We start from the raw sequence: 6,037 nt of genomic DNA, 5'->3' as shown, positions 1-6,037 counted from the left end.
AAAGGAAAATTGATACTTTCAACTTTTCCTCAAAAACCCTTTTTTGAAATTTTATTTTTAAGGAAAATTGATACTTTCACCTTTTCCTCAAAAATATATTTTTTTAAAACTTTGATTTTCGAAGAAAATTGATACTTTCAACTTTTCCTCAAAAACCTTTTTTTTGAAAATTTATTTTTAAGAAAAATTAATACTTTCAATTTTTCCTCAAAAATATTTTTTTTGAAAACTTTGATTTTCGAAGAAAATTGATACTTTCAACTTTTCCTCAAAAATCCTTTTTTTGAAAATTTATTTTTAAGGAAAATTGATACATTCAACTTTTCCCTAAAAATATTCTTTAAAAACTTTGATTTTCAAGAAAAATTTATACTTTCAACTTTTTCTCAAAAATATTTAAGAAAGCCAGATCCCAACAATGTGGCAAGAGAGCAAATGAGCCAACCGTATCCATATGAATCCTTGTCCTTGCCCACGTGTCCACCACAGCACGCGTCATCGTCCTTTGCAATGGCTCCAATGCTCACGACTTTGGCTATAACAGCTTCCACGCTCCTCAGTCTTGATGCAAAGCACACATCCAGTTTCCTCACTTTTCACAAGAGCAGAGTTACCAGTGAAGTCAGATACAAGAACGGTAAAGCCAGTGAGCTCAAACTGAACCGAGAGGATATGAATAAGCTCTTGCTCAGCCTTGCACTTTGGGTAAAGAGTACAGCTATTATCGATAGTGTCAAACGCAATCTTGTAGAATTACAGTGCATCAACTACCCTTGGTGCTTCCACCATCAGCTGCGACTTTATCGTTGTGAACTCCACTGCCATTGCTTTTTCGGCTCCTCCGTTCTGGCCTCTTTAGCTGGGGCTTCCAATTTCTCGGATGTAGAAGTGAAATCAGATTCATCAAAACTTGACTCATCTTCCCAATCCTTCTCACCAATTTTTGAACTATCAGGATTATAATCATTATCATTAGAATCATCTGAAGGTAGTCCAAAGTTAGGATCTTAACTTTGTCCACCTGCAACTACTGCTGCATCAAGAAAAACCTTTTCCCAACCTCATCATCAAGAGGAATGTCTTCTTTTAACAAAGGCGGCTACAAGCAATATTGATGGAATCCACAGTCACAAGCACCATCACATAGAATGATATCATTGTCGAAAGATAGGTCCTTGGACCCACATTTTGTACAATATATATCTTCACTATCAATTTATCCCTTAGAATCAAATAAAGATTCTGGGAGCCTTCCTTCAGCACATAGTGAGTCAATACGTTGAAATAGATCTCTAATTTTCAATTTGAGTCGAAGAATTTCAGATGTAGCACGTTGAAGTTCCTTCTCTAGCTTTAACTTTTCTAGGCTTAGACCCTTCCAGCTTTCGACAGAATATACCATCTTTGTAGTCCAACCTTTCGATGCTTCGCTTTTTGGAGGCAGCAGCACCATCTCTTTTCATTGCCATTATTACTTTCTCAGCTTCGCTGTCTACCAGTTGTCATGTTGTTATTTTAGGTTGTACAGGTGATCTTCGAAGCAAAGCCTTCCTTCATGGACTGTCGTCGTGGCTCTTGAGTCTGAATCTGAGACAGCTGCGATTGGGCCTCAGCTTGCGCCTGTGCCAGCTTTTACTACTCAACTAACCTGCTCATGCGCTCAAGCAAAATTGGTAGCGGGATCAGGGGAATTTTTTTGTCAGTTTCTGATCTTTGGATCTTTCTTCCTGTTGCTGCTCCTTAGCTTCCTGTAATTTTCTACACAAGAGTGATCAGCAATGCAAGAGAAGAAACCAAAAGATGAACCAAACACTGTTCATGATTGTGTTCCAGAAATAAATCAGATGCAAAATTATATTCGGTATCCTCGTCAACAAGATATTCAAAGTACGAAGTAAACTGCAAGTCTCCTTTGGACCCTAGGGCCAGTGATGAAGTCGTTCGAACACTGGCAAGAATTAAGTGGAAGAGGCCAGGAGTCGAACCATATACTGGCCAATAAGCAAGAGCTGATGCGCCAAGTTGGCAGACGACTTCAAAACCAAAGACAGAATCGGGGTAGGGAGAGGATAAATCAGCTGCCTAAGCTGCAAGCTTTGGGCTTACTTCTCCATGCCATCGTGACAATGCCTTCCAGTTTTTTTTTCTCCTATTCGGATTCTTCCTCCTATTCAGATTCCTCCTCTATCTTTTTTTCTATTTTTTTCCCTTTTCCTATTCGGATTCTTTCTCTATCTTTCCTCCCCCCCTCCAGCTTGTATATTCATTATTGATATCTAGACCCATGCTGATAGAGTTTCAATTCAACTTCAATTGGTCACCCAATGCTAAAGATTAGCCACTAATCATACTTTCTGATCGTCATCCAACTTAATCTCAATCTTTCTTTTTTAAAAAAAAAATCAGATAATAAAAAAAATGATAAATATAAAATAAAAAAAATCTAAAATAAAAATGAATAAAAATCCCTACAACTGAGCTTGGATTAGTCTCAATTGACAAAGAATCCCGGACAAAATGAGGTGTCTACACCTCTAATTACTCTTCCCGTTGACAAACTATCTAATAAGACAGAAATGAATAAAAGAGGCATGGGGCTCATGCTTAAACCCCATGCCGAGCCCCATGCCCTTCCCCTCAAACACGCATGACTGAAGCTCTATAAATAGAGCTCCTAGCGAAGCCAAAACAGGGACGCGGAGAGAAAGAAAGAGACGCTGCAAAAATGAAAGAAAAAAAACAAACAAAAATACACAGTCTTCCCGTAGGGAGGAACCCAGCGCTGAGCTTCCTGCATAAAAAAAAAGGGAGTCAGTTTAAAGAAAAAAAAAGGTCAGACTACAAAAAAAAAATTTTCACCGAAACTTTGAAAGCAGATCTGGGGAAGTGATGATTCTTTTTGGTGAAAAGGACCTCAGATCTGAACTCAGGAGGCCGAAAGGAACATTTTGGTGTTTTTAAGAATTTTTTGACCATCGACGACGGCGGTCGTGACCAGCGAAAGGCGACGACGAGGCGGAGGAATGGCTGGCCATTTGTGTTTGGCCGAAAAAAAAAGAGAGAAAAGAAAGGATTTTTGTTTGAGAAACGGAGGAAATGAGTGAAAATTTTTTTTTTTTGAATTTTATATAAGCTGTTAATAGCCAAAACGATGTCGTTTCAATAAACGCCCAAAATGACGTCGTTTTAAACACCCAAAATCCGTGCGTCAACCCTCGACCCGACCCAGGGTCCGTGTACCCGATCCGCGATCCGCTTCTTTCATTAGTCTCTGATCGGTCTGACTGAATCGGAATCGAATCATCCAGATCGAACCAAACCAATACTGAACCGTTGAACCACCCAGACTGAGCCAAACCGCTGGACCGATCCATCGAATCGAACTGTGCGTTGACCGGTCCGATTCAAGAAAAAAATTTTCTTTTTGAATTTTTCTTGTTTTTTATATATTATTTTATTAATATTTATGCATATTAAAATATTTATATTTGTTAGATTAAGTGATGAAATATGTGGTTAATTTTTTTATTATAATTTTATTAATTTTTTAAAATAAACTTTAAAAACAAAATAATATAAAAATAAATTTAATAATAATACTAAACTAATAAAAAATGTAGGAAAATAAAATTTTTATCCGACAATGAGATTTAAAGGTATTCCGAGTAGTGATGCCTACGAAATCTCTAGGTGAGAAGATTTTTTAAAATACTACCAGTGTATTTGAGTATTTATAAAAAAATTTTAATACAATAAATTTTTTTTTAAAAGTAGTAAATAAAAATTGATGAATATATTAAAAATACAAATAATAAAAATGAGAAGAAAAGAAATTTATCCGATTATGAGATTCTAAAAGTATTCCGAGTAGAATACTTTAAAAAATCTCTACGTGAGAAGATTTTTTATAAAATATTACTAGTGTAGTGAAATATTTATAGAAAATCTTCAATATAATAAAATTTTTATTTTACTTCAAATTTTTAAATAATAATATTAATAAAATTTCTAATAAAAAAGAATAAAATGTGTGCATAAGTATAGTAACATTTTGCATTGCATGCATGACATTTTTTACGAAAAGTAAATTTGAGCTTCCGATGATGAAATTCTAAAGTATTCCGAGAAGCGATACCTAAGAAATCTCTAAGTGAGAAAAAGTTCTTCTAATGTTACCAACGTACTGGAACATTTTAAGAATTATTTTAATAAAAAAATTTTAATTTATTTTTCTCGAGAATAAAATTTTTTTTATAAAATAAAAATCAAGGAAATTATTTTTTGAACACCGAAAATTGGACTATTTTTATCAAAATCAAAAGATAACACGTTGTTGATTGGTACCATTTTTAACGGACGCTGTAGGGGTGCTAATCATTCCCTACGCGTAATCGACTCTCAAACTCAAACTGTTTCGTAGACCGTAAAATTATCTTTTTTAATAAATTTTAATTAATTTTAAAACTTTATTAAAAGGATATGTTTTAATAGGTAACTAATCGCACCTAGCCAAAAAAGATTGGTGGCAACTCCGTTTTTTTTTATTTCGTTTTCAAATTCGTCGGACGGACACAAAACCGTTACGACAATCTTGAACCTAATAAAAATAAAACTAATTTACAAAATAATTCCTGAAAATTGAATTTCTTTATTTTTTATTGTAACTTATGTCTTTTATATTTAATTTTTTCAAACCAAAGTTTATAATTTTATATTTTATTTTTTAAACCAAATTTATAAGTATTTTAATTTCTTTTAAGAAAGTAATATACTTTTTTTATAAAGTTTAACAATCACAAAACCTTAGTTAATTTTTGATCTTTTTGTTTTTATCTTAATATTTATATGAAAAAAAATTATTTAAATATTATTTGATTAGATTAAGTATTTAAAAACATTATGAAAAATTTATGATATTATTTCTTATATTTTTAAACTTGTTTATTTGATTTTTAAAGATAACGTTATTTATTTTGTAAATTATTTATAGTATTATAATGTATAAATTCATACATATTTTTAAATATATTTGTGTTAAATTAAAAATTTTGAAATAATATGTTGAAACAATTGATTTTGATATATACCATATTTTTATAAAAAAATAAAAATATTATCTTATACAATATTAACAATTTTGATTAACATATCACTTTGTGGTGATCATTTTCTTTTCGATAATTTTTTGTAGTATGATATATATATATATAATGAAATACTTCATTAAAATCATAATGAATCAGCATTACAAAATTAGTTAGGCAGTGCCCTCCCAAATACATTTCCCAATCTGACAATTAACCTTTTCTATGTTCTAATCTGTCAGCATATCTCTTAATATGAACAAAATGAGAACTAACACAAGAGGATGCTATATACGAAATAAGCAAAACCATGCCAGCTCCATCCCACAATGAGATATCTGTTCCAGTAATTTCAGATATAGACAACAAAGCATCACTTTCCACTAAAACAAAACAGTATTTTACAAAATTTCTTTCGGAAATTTTAGATCCGTGCAACTGACCCAATATTAATGGATTTTAGACGGACAATGTGGCGAAAGTATTTTTCTTTTTTGATGGAATATTCGATGAAAATCTGTTAATAATTACCAAAAGAAATTTCGTCAAAAATATTGTAACCATGGTAATTTTTTGGGGCGTGATTTTCCAACAAAAGATTTGGTCGGAAACATCGTGAATTCCGATGGAAAATCTATCAAAAACGTAATTTCAAGAATAATGTGATTTAGAAAAAAATGAAGAAAAAAAATTCCGATGGAAATTTCATTCAATATTATGTCGGTAAATAGATAATTACAACGATACGGTCAAAGAAGGTATAGTGGAATTTTTTTAAAAAAAATTTCGCAGGAAAATTAAATAAATTATTTTACTTAAATATTTTAGGGACAAAAATTTTATCTATAATTTCCTAAAAGAATAAAACCCTAATTTTTTTCCTTTTCTTTCTTCCTCTCGTTTCTTTTTATCCCATTGACCGTGCACTCCTACATGTGTAACCCCTTCCTATG

This window comes from Durio zibethinus, chromosome 5, assembly GCF_047325235.1.
Source record: "Durio zibethinus cultivar Kanyao isolate XHJ-2024 chromosome 5, ASM4732523v1, whole genome shotgun sequence".
In the NCBI taxonomy this organism is placed as follows: Eukaryota; Viridiplantae; Streptophyta; class Magnoliopsida; order Malvales; family Malvaceae; genus Durio; species Durio zibethinus.
The sequence above is the reverse complement of the archived record's forward strand: the minus strand, read 5'-3'. Positions refer to the sequence as shown.